The sequence below is a fragment of the Tamandua tetradactyla genome, chromosome 17, assembly GCF_023851605.1.
Source record: "Tamandua tetradactyla isolate mTamTet1 chromosome 17, mTamTet1.pri, whole genome shotgun sequence".
NCBI lineage: Eukaryota > Metazoa > Chordata > Mammalia > Pilosa > Myrmecophagidae > Tamandua > Tamandua tetradactyla.
Genome location: NC_135343.1, coordinates 38,018,462 through 38,036,325, shown reverse-complemented (window position 1 = coordinate 38,036,325; position 17,864 = coordinate 38,018,462). Strand labels below are relative to the sequence as shown.

The 17,864-nt window shown below is 47.8% G+C and overlaps 1 long non-coding RNA gene across 1 annotated transcript; it reads left to right on the top strand.

Moving 5' to 3' along the window:
- Window positions 1–17,327: 17,327 nt before the first annotated feature.
- Window positions 17,328–17,864, top strand: LOC143661576 (uncharacterized). Its single transcript, XR_013164700.1, has 2 exons — window positions 17,328–17,417; window positions 17,539–17,864. It is a non-coding gene; the product is annotated as an uncharacterized LOC143661576 (long non-coding RNA).

The window sequence follows — 17,864 nt, the reverse complement described above, 5'->3', positions numbered from 1 at the left end:
TTTAAAAAAAAAAAAAAGGAAAAGAAGTTCTGGGAAAGAGGCAGAGAAATGGGCCCATCCTTCATTGTTAGTAAAATGGTGCAGCTGCTGTGGAAAACAGTCTGGTGGCACCTCAGAAAATCAACATATGACCCAGCAATCCCCTTTCTATTATATAGGCAAAGGAACTGAAAACAGGGACTCAATATTTGCACACTAATGTTTATAGCAGTATTCGTCACAATAGCCAAAAGGTGGAAGTAACCCAAAGTGTCCATCAGGAGATGAGTGGGTAGACAAAATGTGGTGTATCTCCACAATGGAATATTGTGCCATAGAAAGAAATGAAGTTCTGATACCTGCTACAACAGGGATGGACCTTAAATACATCATGTTGAGTGAATGAAGGCAGACACAAAAGGACAGAGAGTATATGATTTCACTTACATGAAATAACTAGAATATGCAAATTCATAGAGAGCAAAGTAAATTGCAGAATAGCAGGAGGGGGTTGGGGTGGAGTACATGGGGAGTTAATGCTCAGTGGCGTCTGCTTGGAGTGATGGAAGAGTTTGGTCATGGACGATGGTGCTAGTGATACAACATTATGAAAGTAATGAATGGCACTGAACTGTATGCCTGACAGGTGGCTAAAATGGGAAACTTTATGTTATACATATGTTAACAGAATTTAGGGAACCAAGCCAGCTTTTAGGGGTGTGTGCAAACAATGAGGACCCTTTCCACACTCCTGCCCGCTCCTCATTCAATGACAGGTTTACGATTGTCTTAGGATAGAACAGCTCCCGTGCCTGGGCACAGCACAGAACATTTTCCTTTGTTCCTTTGGTGAGCTGGGCTAATTATTTTAGAACATGTTTGCCAGGTCTCAATATCCATCTTGCTTGTGACGTCTTATGACCCTGATTCCCATACTGCCATGAAACATCGGATAACTCGGGGATTTCCAAAACAAGATGGCAGTCGTGGTTCCAGAAAGGCTAAGATGATCAGAAAATACCATGAGCAGCCCAAAGAAGATAAAACATGAATATCAAAACCTTTTTTCCTGCTGTACAGTGGGGAGAAAGACAGGGCCAACTTATCTACCAGGCACAATAGGTGCAGGGCCCAAGGACCCTGATACTTTTAGGCACCCATAGAAATATTTTAATTTCCTCTTTAAATTAGAAGGAAAAAAATGAACTTTTAAGTTGAAGAATATATTTTAATGTATAATATCAACACAGCGAACTTTACACCAACTCAGTAAAGATATATATAATTTTAAATATATATATATATTTTTTTGTTTTGTTTTGTTTTTGCACAGGCAGGCACCAGGAATTGAACTCAGGTCTCTGGCATGGCAGGAGAGAACTCTGCCTGCTGAGCAAAGTATATATTTTTATGGAGGAAAGGGCCTGGAAGGCAAAAGCACCTAGCACCTACGAAAGTTACCATGTGGCCCTACAGAAAGCTCTGTACAACCAGCACAAATCTGGGTTACAATGTAATTCTTTGAGATGAGTGTAGACACAGCATTGTTCTCTCCTGTGATGTCTTCTTCCTTTAGAGTATGTTAAAAATTTTCCCAATTATTAAAAGCTGGCTGTCTTTGCCTTTAGAAGGTAATCTCAGGACACCCAGAAGGCCATAACTGCCTATGGGGAAAGGTCCTAGATGAGAACAAAACAGACATGTAACGGACTCCTCTAGCTTGCTTCCCGTTCCTGAACTTTTGCTTCTTTCAATCCAATATGGAGTCACACTGCCTGGGATCAAATCTTGGTTCCTCTGCTAATCAGTTCTGTGGTTTTAAACAAGTGGCCTAACCCCTCTGTTTCTAATCTGTGAAGAGAGGATGGTAATAGTACATTTAGTATCAGTGGGGTGGATTGAAAGTAGTAAAAAATCCACCCCAAACTGGTATAAAGAAGAGTGATTCGATCAGTGAGTGGAAAAGTATTTGCAAAGTCCCCTTCAGGGAATGGTGAGAATGGGGAGAAATTCAACTTCCCCAGGTTGAATTCCTGATATTCTCACAAGCAGTGTGGACAACCAAAGCTATAGGCTGAGCCCCCGGTCTTGGGGTTTGTTCATATGAAACTTAACCCCACAAAGGATAGATCAAGTCTACTTAAAATTAGGCCTAAGGGTCACCCCCAAGAGAGCCTCTTTTGTGGCTCAGATGTGGCTTCTCTCTCCAGCCAACACAGCAAGCAAACTCACCACCCTCCCCCTGTCTACGTGGGACATGACTCCCAGGGGTGTGGACCCTCCTGGCAACGTGGGACAGAGATCGTGGAATGAGCTGAGACTCAGCATCAAGGGACTGAGAAAAACCCTCGAATGAGCTGAGAATTAACATCAAGGGATTGAGAGAACCTTCTCGACCAAAAGGGGAAAGAGTGAAATGAGACAAAGTGTCAATGGCTGAGAGATTCCAAACAGAGTGGAGAGGTTATCCTGGAGGTTATTCTTACGCATTAAGTAGATATCACCTTGTTAGTCAAGATGTGATGGGGAGGCTGGGGGGATCTGCCTGAAAATGTAGAGCTGTGTTACAGTAGCCTTGTTTCTTGAAGATGATTGTATGAGGATATAGCTTTCGCAATGTGACTGTGTGATTGTGAAAACCTTGTGTCTGATGCGCCTTTTGTCTACCTTGTCAACAGACAAGTAGAATATATGGAATAAAAATAAATAATAGGGGGAACAAATGTTTAAAAAAATTTAGTTTGAAATGCTAGTGATCAATGAAAGCGAGGGGTAAGGGGTATGGTATGTATAATCTTTTTTTTTCTGTTTTCATTTTAATTCTTTTTCTGTTGTCCTTTTATTCCTTTTTCTGAATTGATGCAAATGTTCTAAGAAATGATGAATATGCAACTATGTGATGATATTGTGACCTACTGATTATATATGTAGAACGGAATGATCGTGTGCTAATGGTTTAGTTCATTTGTTGTTAAATTTTTTAAATTAATAAATAAAAATTTTTTAAAACTGGTGTAAAGAATAAAAGGAAATTATAGGCTTACATAACATGCAAGTAAATCTAGTTGTGGGCTCAGGTATGGTTTGATCAAGGCTTTGGCTCAGGTTCTCCATGATTTCCTTTGGCTTTGATCATGGAGGCAAATTAGGCAGGAATTCAGATTCTGCACCCCACATCTCCCAGAGTCAGACTCATGGAGGCTGGCCTGGAGTGGGCTCTTCCTCCAGACCGTCACTGCGCCCAGGGCTGGTCGACTCCACTTTGGTCCTGGGTTCCACCCCCGGAGTCAGATAACAAATGAGCTCCCCTGGAGCCTCCTGGATTCTTCAGAAATCAGAGGCTGCTAGGGAGAGGGGGAGGAATGTGCTGGAAGGCCCACTATCTGCTGGGATGAGGTGACCTCCAGCAGCCGCATTCACCATCCTGTCCTGGGTACCAGGGTGACACGTCTGCTCTCAAGGACAGGGCCGGGCCATCCCCTACCACACAACCCTCTCTCAAAGATGTAGAAAATGCTAGAGACATGATGGGTGATCGAGATAGATCAGACAGATAGATAGAGACAAAGATACAGATAGATAGATTATATAGATGATAAATAGATACATGGACAGAAACAGAGGATAAATTAGATTAGATAAACAGAATAATACAATGAATGTGGCAACATGTTAAAATTTGGTAAATCCAAGTATCTGCATGAAGACATATCGGAGCTCTCTGTATTGGTATTTTCTTTTTGCATGGGCAGGCACCCGGAACCGGGTCTTTGGCATGGCAGGCGAGAACTCTGCTACTGAGCCGCCGTGGCCCACCTGGTTTTGTATTTTTTACAACTGTCCTGTAAACTTGAAATTATTTTAAAATAAGAACCCTCTATTTCCAAATGCAGAAAGTATCAGCAGACCAGGAATTTGAAAGGCCCATACTTACTACTTCCTGTCTGGCTCCCAGAACCCTTCTCTCGCCCACTTTTGTGGTAAATATGTATATATATATATATGCACACACATACATATATAACAGAAATCATTATAACTCCGTCTTAGTGGAGAATTCTGTGGCATTAAACACTTCACCAATTTTGTGTAATGTCACTACAATTTCCAGAACATTTTCATCATTCCAAACCAAAACTCAGGCCCATGAACCAATCATTACCCATTACTCCCCCTCTCAAATTTTGTATGATTTCACATACATGAAATAACTAGAATATGCAAATTCACAGAGACAAAGTATATTACAAGTTACCAGGGATGAGGGTGGGGCGGGAATGGAGTGTCAAGGCTTAATGGTGCCAAGTCTCTGTGCGGGCTGATGAAAAGGTTTTGGTAATGGATGGTGGTGATGGTAGCAGAGCATTGTGACTGTAGTAAATATCACTGAATTGTACACTTGAAGGTAAAGTGGGAAAATTTATATTGCATATATGTTACCACAATAAAAAAAGATTTTTTTCAAAAAAACACATTTACTCCTCCAGTTGCACTCCTGTGGGAAAATGTAACTGGTTCCCCGTCACCTGGAAAACACCAATGTGGCCTGAACCTGCCAGCCCGGGAAGAAACAGAGGCTGAGCTTTTAAAATTCACATTCCGTGTAATCTACGATGACCTCATGAAAGTGGTGTTTGTTTCCATTTCTTTTCCCCCAGTCACTTGCCATATTTTGAAAATGCTCCTAAATTACAGGACCCAGAACTGGTCTTTAATTACAGCATGAATTAATAGGGCTTGCCGGCAAATACCGTAGAATTAAGGGAGCCACTAATGAAATGCAGCACTGTCTTACCTGTTCTCAGGTGGCAGCTTTTGAAACGCAGCTAATATCATGCAAGATATTTATTTAGGATTTTATCTCCTTTATTCGTTCCATCTCCAAACGAGTGTTGTAGTTTCAGCTACTGTTGATGCCTCCGGTTTTACTTCTCATTTTCTATCCACTATTTTCTTCCCCTAAGACTCCAGGTTGCCAGGTTGTCAGAGGCCTGGGGGGCTGGCTAAGGGAGGTAAACATAGGAAAGATTTTCATCCCCCCCCCCACCTGGGGGGGCAGAGGGAGAAACTGGCACGAGGCATCACGTCACCCCCAAGCTAAAACCCTTGCTGAGTGCCCAGCTATTACCTGCAGGAAAAGAGCCCCGACTCCTCGACAGAGCACAACAAGCCCTCCACGGTCTGCTCCTGCCCTCCCATCCCCAGCTCCGAGCTGGCTTTCCGTGCCAGCCACTCCCGCTCCTGGCCAGGGGCAGACACTTCCACACTTTCCCTCCACTTTAACCTCAAAAGTGCATTTGAGTGTTATGTGCTCTGAGAAGCTCTTCCTTAACCTCTTCATTACCCAACCAGCCTTCCTACCCCATAGGCCTTCTAGGGTCAGCGATGCCCCCCAGATCTGTCGCCTGGGCATCTGCAGTACCAGTGTCTTCCCCTCCACTGTGGGATCCTGGAGGAAACAGTGATGATTTCGTCTTTGTACCAGCACTGCACCCAGCACGCGGCACACAGTGCATGCTCAACAGATATTTGTTTAATGATATCATCTCAAAGTAATTTTAAGTCTTTCCTATGCAAAAGATGCATCCATGAATCAGTACCTCTAAGCCTCTCCTTCTGCCTGAGGACACTTTGGAATTCTCTGACTCCTGATGTGGCTGTTTCTGAACAAGCCAGGGTTTCATAGTTGAATGAGGTGCCCACGTGTGGCAAGCACTGCATGAGGCACAGGGGGGCCTTATGGAGAACGAAATCACACAGTCCCTGCCGAGGCGGGGTTCATTATGGAGTGGCGGGAGATAGGACAAGTGTTGACATACCCAGCACAAGATAGTAAGGGGGGACAGCTGGCCCTTACAACCCACCTGACTCCTAGGAAGAGGAGACGGTCCCTATGGAGGTCCCTGGTTCTTCTGAACTCCTCCATGGAACCAGATGCGCAGGTTTGGGGAAGGAATTGGGAAAGCTGAATTTTTCTCCACCATGAAAGGAAAAAGATGTGGGACTCCTCAGGTAGTCCGGAAGGGAAGGCAACAAGTTCAGAGTTGAAAACAGAAGGGGAAGCAAAAAGACACGGTGGCAGAAGCCTCTGCCGCATGGCCCTGCCCCTTGAAACCAATGAAAACTGAGTTCATATCTGGCATGACTTAGCAGAAAAAGCAAAATGACTCTTAAAAGTTGTGGGCAAAGAGGCAGAACGGGCCAGGAGAAATGAAAACCACTTCCCTGTCCCCAGCAATTAGTAGAAATAGGGTGGTGTGGGGGAGGGCTCCTGGGTTTCCATGGATTGGGGAATTAATGTGTGTGTGTGTGTGTGTGTGTGTGTGTGTGTGCAGGGGGGATACGAAGGCGATTTCTTTGAGATTGCAAGGGAGAAGCCCCATCCTAGTAACAATATAAAACAGAGCCAGGTAAGCGTGCATCACCTTGCTTGGTTTACTCAGTAAATCAAAATGCGACGATGATGGCAATGAGAAAGTAGGTGGTGGTGGTTCTAGTTCGCTAGCTGCTGGAATGCAATATACCAGAAATGGAATGGTCTTTAAAAGGGGGAATTTAATAAGTTGCTAGTTTATAGTTCTAAGGCCAAGAAAATGTCCAATTAAAACAAGTCTATAGAAATGTCCAATCAAAAGCATCCAGGGAAAGATACCTTGGTTCAAGAAGGCTGATGAAGAAAGGGTTTCTCTCTCCAGTGAGAAGGCACATGGTGAACACAGTCAGGGCTTCTCTCTCAGCTGGAAGGGCACGTGGTGAACACGGCGTCATCTGCTAGCTTTCTCTCCTGGCTTCCAATTTCATGAAGCTCCCCAGGAGGCATTTTCCTTCTTCATCTCCAAAGGTCGCTGGCTCGTGGACTCTCTGCTTTGTGGTGCTGCAGAGTTCTCTGCTCTCTCCAAATCTCCCGTTCTCCAAAATGTTTCCTCTTTTATAGGACTCCAGTAAGCCAATCAAGACCCACCCAAATGGGTGGAGACATGTCGTTACCTAATCCAGTTTAACAACCACTCTTGACTAAATCACATCATCCAGGGAGATGATCTGATTACAGTTTCAAACATACAGTATTGAATAGGGATTATTCTACCTTTATGAAATGGGATTTTGATTAAAACCTGGCTTTTCTAGGGGGAATACTTCCTTTCAAACCAGTACAGTGGTGGTGATGATGATAAAGATACACAGAGTGATCTGGGTCCCTGTTTTTCCTCCTCCTTCCACCCTATAGCCTAGTGCTGACTCGACCCTTGCGGAGGAAGGCTGTAGGATAGTGCTCTGGGGAAGTCCTCTTTGGATCTACTGGAAGGATGTTGCTGAGGGTAATGGTCAGCGTCATCTGTCAATGGGCAGAGTCACCACAAAGAATCAAATTCCTGGATGTGACCATGAGAACTGACCTGGCTCTAGGTCACAGACTGGATCACATTTTCCAGCAGTGACGTTTTCCAAGAAGGCAGAACATATAAAGCGGGTGCTCTCATCTCTCTCCTCTTTCCACAGCACAAGCTGACCATCTGAACAGACTCATCCATTCCTTCCTGCCTGGGTGAATGTCCTCTCTTCCTTCATCCTGGCAGCAGGCTGGATCTGCAGTCCCTGCTGAGGCCTAGGCCAGAGAGGTCCACAGCACTGGAGAAGACACACAGCCTCTGCCCGTGGCCCTGCTGGGATCCACTAGATCAGGTTTTCCTGATCATAGCAGGAAAATCAGAGTCAAGTTGAAGTGGCGGGGCTGCAAAATCAAGCACAGTTCACAGGCTGCTTAGAGAAGAAACTGGGACTGAACTGACTTAGGAAAGGGGGGCTGTGCCAGGAATCAAAAACCAGCTTCCTAGAGTTCTCTGCATTAGAGTTTAGGCCCCAAACCCCGAATGACTGCTACATTCTCTCTCATTTGCTCGTAAGAGCCTTCTTGGCACATTTATTCTTTGGGAACCTCGTGGGGACAAACTGCTTGGGCTCAAATCCCATTTATTAGCTGGTTATGTGGGCTTGGGTAAATTACTTCACCTCTCAGTGCCTCAGTTTCCTCATCTGTAAAATGGGAATAATGTCACTGTACTAAAGAGTTAATACAGGTAAAGCACTTTAAAGCACACTTGGTTCATGGCTGGTGCTCAGTGAACATTAACCGATGTTTCTCCCACCCAAGGCCAGTCCCTCCAGGACCTCTTCCCCTCACCAGCTGCCCTATACTGGAGGGCAACACCCTTTTCCATTCAGCCGAGCAGGCCAAACCTGGAGGTCATCCTTGATACCTCCCTTTCCCTCCATCAAACAAACAAGCTTGTTACCCTTACCTCTTCAGCATCTCTCAGCCTTGCTCCCCTCTCCTTCTCCAGAACCTCTCTCCAGAACTAGCGAAGTATCCCCCTCACTGCAGCCACCAGCACGCCCCGCCTCCCCCCCCCACACACATCCCACTAACTCATTCTCCACTTTGCAGGCCAAGTGATGCTTTGAAATGCAAATCTGATCTTGTCACCCTGTTCCTCGACTCTCCCTGCTGAAACCTTAATTACATCCCACACCAGGCCTGGTTGAATCCATTGGGATGCTTTGGGACAAGAGGATCAGAAAAATCCTACCAAAATGGACTTAAAATATAAAGCAATTTCTCTTTAACAGGTGGAATGGAGTTGGGCAGGCTTCAGGCAGTGCAAGATCAGGATGCTAGCATCATTTTCTGCTATTCCCTCAACTCTTCCTGCCTTCCTAAGCATCAGCTTTATCCACAGTTCAGCTTTCTTTTTTTTATTTTAAGCTTTTTACTTTGAAGTAATTTCCAACTTACAGGACAGTTGCAAAAATAATTCAAAATCAAAATGGAAAACTCCAATATACCCACAACCCAGATATTCATTTCCATCAGCATTAAATCGAACACTTTCAGAGAGAAGAAAAAACAGCACTATGAAATAAAATGCCTTCCCTTCAACCTGAATGGGCCAACTGAGAATATATTTTGGCTCATTTCTGACCAAAACAACTCTTAATAACATACCGTTCACTGAGTCCTTCCATTCCCTGCCCCTGGTGAGAAATGGGTCCCTTACTACAACACAATGGAATTATGCAAAAAACAAACAACAAACAAAAAACCAGAAACCCACTATAGAATCATGCAAAAAATAATGCAATTCATATTAAAACCAGAAAGTTTTGCCTTAGAGATGCTCAAAACTGAAGAATACGAAAGAACTAAACTTTAACCTTAAAACTCCCCACTGTTGGGTGGTGCAACGGCGGCCCAGTGGCAGAATTCTCGCCTGTCATATAGGAGACCCAGTTTGATTCCTGGTGCCCGCCCATGCCAAAAAACAAAGAACAAAAAAACCCAGCACTAACTCCCCACTGTCTTTGAGGATGGATCTAGGACCCGAGGTCAGGGGCTGCTGTTGCATCTGCAACCCTGCAACCCTGGATGAGTTCTCAGTTTGTTAATTAATTGCTGCCTTTCTGAAAAAAGGGCTTAACCAGCTCACCCTTCCAGGCACCGAGGGCACCACAGAGGGGCGACAGGAGATTCTCAAAGAATGAGTGTTGATTGCTTGGGCTCTTGGAATTAGACACCCATTTTAGCGCTATGCTAAAGCTGGTCCCACGAGGAGAAGATCTCGGCGCTGGTGATGAGAAGCAGGAGGCTCGCTCCAGCCTCCCGTGGGGGAGCACAGAGAGCGCGAGAGGGAGCACCTCTCTGCCCATGCACTGACTAATCCCCAGTGACCCCCCTCCCTCTGCTTCTCAGCCAGGCTCTTTGTGAGCTGGGCTCCTTTCCTACTTCTGTTCTCCGCTGGGAGGAGGCGAGAGAGTGACGGGAGGGAAGAGAGCTGGAGCCGGGACTCTGCTCGGGCCAGGCAGGAGGAGAGTGGGAGGGAACCGAGCGGTCCCTGCCCTTGGAATGGAAAACGTCTCCTGGTTTTTTGAAAGTTGTCCACTCCCTACCTCGTGTCACCGGAGGGACGATGGAACAGCTGTCACCAGTTGGGTCTGACTCACTCGTTTATCATCTCTCCCCACCCCTATCCGCAATGCCCTCCCTCCAAACCCACCCACCCCCGAAAATGCCTGAGCACAGGCTACTATTTTAAGAAATAAATTCCCTGTCGGCATGGCAACTTCCACAGTACCTCGTGTCAGTTGCCGCCTGTATGGATGAAAAGCCAACTTTCACCAGTCACTCCAGCCAGCTTCATGGAAAGGCGGGTCGCGGATGAGTCCACCTCGAGTCACGGACATGCCCACGTCTGTCATATATTCTTTTGTGTGTGTCTGCTTGTTTTACAATCCTTAAAAAATGTAAACGCCTTTCTTAGCTTGTTGGCCATTCAGAAACAGGTCACAGGGCTGGAGGGGGGACGAGGAGATGTCCAGATTTGGCCCAAGGGCCACAATCCATGCAGCCCCTGCTGGAAGGCAGAGCAGCAGGTTCCCCTGGTTGGAAGTTTGCAAGAAGGTTGGGGAGTCGGAGGACGCTGTTAGGGGAAAAGATGGGAAGGGAATTGTGGAGAGAGGCCACTGTGATTGCTGGTCTTATTTTTTATATTCTCCCAAATACATGCATTTATTAGACTTAAGAGGTTTGTGTATATTCTTCATGGATTTCAAAATTAAAGTCTGAGGATATGCCATCCCCAGCAGCCCCCACATAAGGATCGAGACTTACAGTCTATGACTTCCATTTATAGAAAATGGTATTGATTTGATAACCTCTCATCATTCTGGGCAGAGATCCGATTTTCTTCAGAAATATTGAAAGAAGACTATGCTTCGAATGTTTCTTTTACATTTTTCTTTTGACTTTTTTTAACACGGAAAATTTTATGCATACACCAAAGTAAAAGAATAATAAGATGAACCCCCTGTGTACGTGTACCTGTTATAATTGACTTATTTTTAAAGGGCATTTCTGTGTAAACTGAAGAAAAGATTTGTGTTTTCTTAAACATGAATTAAGGGGGGGAGGACAGTACATTTGCAAATGATATTTGTACAAAATCAAGTTCTAGGTCATACCTGAGGGTGGGGGGAGGGAATATGGGTGAACATGGGTAGGAAAGAAAGGGGACCCCTCTTGGCTGGTTGCCATGGAAACCACCAGGTTAAAATGGTTGGGTTGGCTTATAAGGGCAACCAGGTTCCTGCTAATGGATTCTGGGTCAGAACGGCAGGAGATTCCCGCAGGCTGGCCCCCACAGAGACGCTTCTCCTTGCTGTCTCTGAAATTCCCTCCCCTCTCCCACACACTTTTCACTTGGAGGAGATGCTCATTCTGGATTTCTAGTGTTCCATTAAAAGAGAGGCACGCTGGCGTTATGTTCCTCCGTTTTAGGACTGACTTCATTGGTAGGCCAGCGTCAAAGTGCTCATCTACATATTCACTTTAGGAATTCTGGGAGTTTATCGTAGATCACTGCAGTCCTGTTGATAACTTGAGGACCCCTAACTCCCTGATAGGAAGCCCTAGGAGGGCTTGTTGAGGTCTTGGGGTGCTGGTGCCTGCATTAGAATGCTGAAAGTAGTTACGGTATAACCAGTGACCTGCACTTCAGAAGACAAGTGGGTCTGGCCTAAATCAAGGACTCAGGCTCCCTCCTCCCCGCCCCCGCCCGCCCCCCACGAAGGAATTGGAGCCCGACACAGAACATCCATCAATCCCCAGTGTCCAAGGCTTGCAGAATGCATCCGATTATTCGCTCCAGCGCAAATTGGGAAGAAGCAGACCTTCGGCACGGCGCTCCCTGGATTTAGGTCCAATCCTCATTGCATCCTGTTTCTACTCTGCGAACTTTCTGTATCACCTACCAATTGGGCTGGGCGGTGGAAAGAACAACCAAAAGGCCCAGCACCTACAGAGGGCAGGCACAGGGGCGGGGGCGGAGCTGGCCTTAGTCCCCCGAGGCTAAGCGTGCGCAGAGGAGCGGGCACAAGGCAGCGGAGGACAGAGCCAGGGCTTCCCGGTGATGGGCCCCCCATCCCGCGCCGGGGGCGTGGAGGTGGGGGGTGTGTGTCTTCCCTTGGCGCGTCCTGCAGCTCCGGAGGAAGACGACTGCGCAGGCAGGATCGGCCAGCAGGGGGCGCGAGCGGCCGGACTCGGGGGAAATCTGCGGCGGTGGGAGCGAGAGGCAGGAGGACAGGCTAAATGCCTGCAGGACGTAGCTCCAGCCCTTCAACCAGCAGCTTTAGGTGTCTCGTGAGCAGCTGCTTAAGTGTCCGTATCTCTTACGTCTCTTGGAGGACTCTGACTACGTTTTAGTCCCCTCTACTTCCCTGATGCACTAGGCAGCTTTGCCTCTTAGCTTAGCTTTGTTGAACTGAGTCAAATGAACCCGTTCTCACTCTGAAAGGCAGGAAGAGACAACCGGGAGGAGGGATGTTAGGGGAGCCTGAGGCAGCGGCCCTGGGAAGGGGTGGGAGACTCAGATCCTCACCAGGTTGGGACCCAAGTGTTATTTGGAGGGGGGCAGGGGTGTGGGGTGCTATGCGACAGGCACTTAAAGACTTCAGCTTGGAGCCTAAGGGACAAGGTATGATTTGAAGAAATAAGGCAGCAGTTCTCAGACTTCTTGGTTTGATATCAGACTGAGTTTCCCCAAGGCGTGTAGCTTTGCACACTCCTGAGAGAATGAGAGTGAAAAGGGCAAATGACGTTGCAGTTTTATTATGAAAGGAGTTTTAACTTTGCAGACCCCCTGCCTATCGTGATAATGAGTAGAGTATAAGTTGTATAGAGTGTTAGTTTTGGATAAGAATTGGGATACTTTTTGTAAAAGGAAGGCTGCTCTTGGATGCTGGGTGAGGGCTGGAGGCCAGGCTGCCGGTGGTGCCAGGAAGCAGGGCTCAACGGGTGTAGACGCGGGCATCTACACCCGTTGAGACGTGGGAGTTAGACCTGTATTCAGCTGATTTCTCACTGTTTGCCGTCCTAGCGTCTCTCTCTCTCTCTCGGGGCCAGAAGCATATGAGAAGGTTGATTTTCCCTTTTCTGAGCGTCTTGTTTTTCTGATTCAGACACTCTGTTGAGTTTAAACCCATTTCAGTGGGCTTTTATCAATCTAAAAAATAGTTCTAAAGAAAGTCCCCATCACCCCCCCCCCCAGTCCTCCCCTCCTCCCCCCGCATGGAGACTGCAGGAGGCAACTGGGGAATCCCAGAGTTAAGAGTCCCAGGACAGGGGAGTTTCTTCCCAATTAATTCCCTCTGAGAGCACCAAACCTGGGTGATGATGAGTGATTATCACAATCATCTCAGGCGCTGCCCAAGGATGCTGATTCCTGGGCCAATCTCAGAGGAGCAGGAGCACAGCTCCTGAGCGGTTCCATTCCCCCAGGTCTGGGAGCAGCTGGCTCCTCCATCTCCCCTCTAGCAGGTCTACACAGGCCCCCCATCCTTGGACACTAGAACCACCTGGTCGTCTGTTTTAAAATGCTAATTCCCCAGGGTAGGTCTGGACCCAGGAATGTGTTTTTAACAGCCCAGGTGATTCTGATAGAAATGATGAGGCACATCTTTTGCAAGGGAGGTTGCCTTAGCTTGGGTTATTGCAATCTCTGTGTTACTACTTAGGCCACAAAGGGACTTTATGACCTTGTGCTTAATCGGGACAGCCTTAGCCTTACCTGCCTTATCCTTTGAACAACCCAACCCCAGAACCATGCCCTCCAAAAAGATCCCCTGCCTCTCAGGCTCCAGTGTGTGTGTGTGGACTGCCTGAGCCCTTCTGAGGCCCACATTTGCCCCCTTGCCTTCTCCTCATTTTCCTATCTTCCTTCTGATATAGGCATAGGCCAGAATGACTGTGGATGGATTCACAACCATCTTTCAAAAGAGCTAGGCTTTTCTTCATGGTGGCAGTGGAAAAAAGCAGACATGTGAGCCTGGCTTTCTTCACACCAGGAGCCCCACACCCACCTTTACCTCCTCATTTTGTGCGAGTTCAGTGGCATCATCACAAGAGAAGGTGCTCCACCCACAGTTCACTGTTCTCAATAGCCTCCCCTGATGGCGCCCAGATTTTTCTAACAGGATCCTGGAGCCATGGGTCCTAAGGGAACAGTCCAGTGGGGAGCCCCGAAAGTCTGCTCTGCAGGCTGCCAACTGCTGGCCCTGCTTCTCCCTCTGGCTTCCCATTTACTCTGCGTGGCATACTTGTTAGTGCCTATTAACTCATCTCATGAATCTCTTAAAGTATCAAGTGGTGTTGAGTGGTGCTTTGCAACTGTGTTCAGGCACACACAAACATACTACCACACACACTCTACCCAGCGACTCTGGGTTTGTGAGTCCTTTCCAATCCCTACCCAGCCCCATTCATTTTCAGCTTGTGGTCTGAACCCCATGGGAGCCATCAGGAGAACCTGGGTTCTTCATGGCCAGCTTTGGCAGACTCGATTTGGAGAGAGATGCAATGGAGATGATTGAACACGCACAAATCATGGATATCTCTCAGTTCTGGGCACCTGGGCTGCTCCCCAGACCAATTCCATCAGAATTTCTGGGGGTGACTGCAGTTGGAGTTGGCAGCAAGGTCAGTGCGCAGGTCCTGTTCCCAGCTCTCAGGAAAAACTTCCCTTCAGTCCTAGTGGGTTGACTTGACCTGGAAGTACCAGAAGAAGTGGGTCTCACCCAAGGAAAAGAAACACTACTGGCACCAAGTATTCATCCATTTATTGGTTCACTCATCAAGCATTTATTGGAGCACCTTCCATGCCAGGTCCTCTGGTATTAGAGTAGACTGAAAATAAAACACAGGTACAGGCCTCAGGAAGTGTAGTGGAGGACAGTCATGTAAACTCATAACTGCAGGGAGAGTTCAGCTTGATCTCCAGGGCTCAGGCCCATCATGGTGGAGGGGGAGGGAGGGAAGGCTTTAGAAGTGACTGGGGACATTTTGGGGGAAAAGGATTCATCCAAAGCAATTTCTCAGTAACTATAGGAGGAACAATTTCATGTACAGGATGCGTTGTCTTGTGCATGTTTTATAAGAACAAGCTCTTGGGTGCTTCCCTTTGTGCTTTATATATTCAGTGTGAGGCACTCCTTGTTATTCCTTCCAGGTTACAGATTAGGATATGGGCATGGAGAGATTATTTAACTTGTTTCCCTTAGAAGAAGAGCTGGAAGCAAACTTCTGGCCTTTCTGACTTCAGAGCTCTTTTTCTAAGGGCTACCCTGTCCCAGTACTAGCGTTGGGCTTTGATGAAGATATTGGTAAAAACAGAAGGCACCAATATCACTGGCATCTCAGTGGTACAAATGCTAGGGGCCACCAGCAGAGTGGGCAGCTTGGGGCTGGGAGTGGCAGCAGTGGTGGGTGGTGGCTTTGGCACTTGTAGCATGTGGTGCTGGTGGTCCCAGCAGCCATGGTGGGCCGCCAGGCATCACCTCATGGGCATGACAGCTAGTGTTAATTGGGCACTTACTATGTGCCAGACTCTGTCTCAGCACCTGATATGGACGAGCTTATTTCATATTCACAACCACTCTCCTATTTGTAGATTAGGAAACTGAGGCACAGGTGGGTAAGAGAACTTTTCTCTGGACACCTACCTGGCATACGTGGAGCCAGCATTTCAACCCCAGGCACTTTGATGATTGAGCTTGTGGGCTTAAGCACTGTTCTATACTGCCCATCTTTGGTGGCTTTAGGAGGTGTCTTATTTTTAAATGTGTTTTTACTTTATTGGGATTGTTGCCCAGAAAAGAAGAGAACAAGTGTGGTCGATTGCCGAAACAATGGCCACAATGCTTAGCTACTCCTTCCATCTTGAAGTGGAGTCCCCTCCCTTTGAGTCTGGCCTTGTCTTGTGACTTGCTACACCCAATCGCAGGCAGAGGAAATGAGGCGTGCCAGTTCCAAACCCAGGCTTTGGGAGGCCTTGTAGACTCTGCTCTCCCGTCCTTGGAAGCCTGCTACTACCATGGGAAGGAGCCCAGCTGGGCTAAGCCTCCTAGATGAGAGACACATGGCCCATCAGCCCTTCACCCCAGCTGACAGCCTGCCAACCACCTGATGTGAATAAGGCCATCCTAGACCACCTGCCAACCCACTACAGACACATAAGCCAGCCCAGAAAGGATCAGCGAAGATGGGCCAGGCCAGAAAAACCTCCCAGCTGACCCACAGAGTCATGAACAAATAAACGTTTATTGTTTTAAACCACTAAATTTGGGGACGGCTCATTACATCGCAATAGATCCTTGTTATAGCAGAAACACCTCAAAGAGAGGCAAGCTATGAAGCTGGAGGAACTCCTACCAGATGGTACAAATAAGTAGAAATCTTTCTGTCAGAGAAAAGGGGGATTCAGAGGAAAAGGGAATGGGGAGAGCACGGGCAAGGATCTGCCTGGTTTCCTCAGAAACCCAGCAACCCCATCACTTCCAGCTCTGGCAAGTTGGAGAAGTGGCAAAAGGAGAAAAACTCCAGCTAGGTATAGAGGAAGCTGAAAGCAGGGGTAATCTGCTGGCTTCTCATGGGGCACTTGGGGAGGAGAGTACTGGAACAACACGGGGTGGCTACCTCCGCAGATACGCTGATTTTGAATGTTGGGCAAAGAGAGGAGGGTGCTCCCTTGACTCTCCCTGGGATCCTGTGTGCCAGAGAAGGATCTAGAACTTCCCAGTAGTCTACTGCACTGATTCAAGCAGATGTGTGAGCCTACACTCAAGTAGCAGCAGTGGGAATGAGAAGTGGGAAGACTGGAGAAACGTTTATGTACAAAGGACAAAAACGTAGAAAACCAGTTAAATGGAGGGAATGGGCGCTGGGGGTGGGGCATACTAAAAGAACACTGCTATTCAGAGTGCAAAACAGCAGTGGGGAACTAACAGTAGAGGAAAAAGACCAGACACTACTTATTAAATGCCATTGTCATAAAAAGTACCTATTATGGTATAATGGTGGCTTTGGGTGATGAGATTGGCGATTTGTTTTTTAATGCAGTTGGCTATCTACCCTCGTTTTAAAGGGTTATCCTTCTCTCAGACATTTGAATCTTTAAAAGATTCAAAGCTTCCAGGTAAAGGTATGATACTTCTTTGGTAGGATTTTTCTTTTATACTGACCCTTTCCCTGGGTTCTTGGCCTCGGCGCCAGCCACAAAAAACCACAGGAATCATTTCCCAGGACCTCGGCGTCCGACATCCTTGATTCCCTTGCCCCGGCGCGACTTGGGGGAGCGAGTGTCCCGCTGTCTCTCCCCCTTCCCTCCCCCACCCCTTCCCCCGGCCCGAGAGTTGAAGCGGTGGGGGGTGGGGAGCGGTGGAGCCCCGCGCGGCCGCCAGAGGGCGCTGCGCCGTCGCTGGGCACTCCGCGGCCGCACGGGCGGGTGGCCCGGCGTGGGCATGTCTCTGTTGTCTAAAGGCCAGCGTTTGCGGCTCACTCCTGTCCTGAACATGTTTCTCATTTGCCCAGTTATCTCTTCTACGTGAAAAACGTAAGAAAGAAAGAAAAAAAGCAGCCAGAAGTAGAGTGTGAATTCCACCCACATGCCTGCTTTCCTTTAGCTCCAGGGTGGGCAAAGAGGGTTTCTGACGCCGCATGCGGTTCTGTTGCAGGAGCCTGGCTCCCAGGTCTTGCTGCAGTGAAGTCCGGAGCCCAGACCCTGCTCGCTGCTTAGGACAGACGCGCGTCCAAGCAGACACGCGAACAGGGCCGCCTCGGGCTTTCCTCTCCAGAAAAAGGGTTTCGTTTCCGGCCACCAGGTTCAGCAGCGGGTCCCCGGGAAGCAGGAAATGGAGAATGCGAAAGGGCCGAGACCCCGAGCCCTCGGCCGCGCGCGCCCCCCGGGGACCGAGACGCACGGATGGGGGCCTCCCGAGGGCGACCCGGGCGGGGGCAAAGTCTCGGCGCGCCGGGGTGGCAGCGCGCGGTAAAGAGCGAG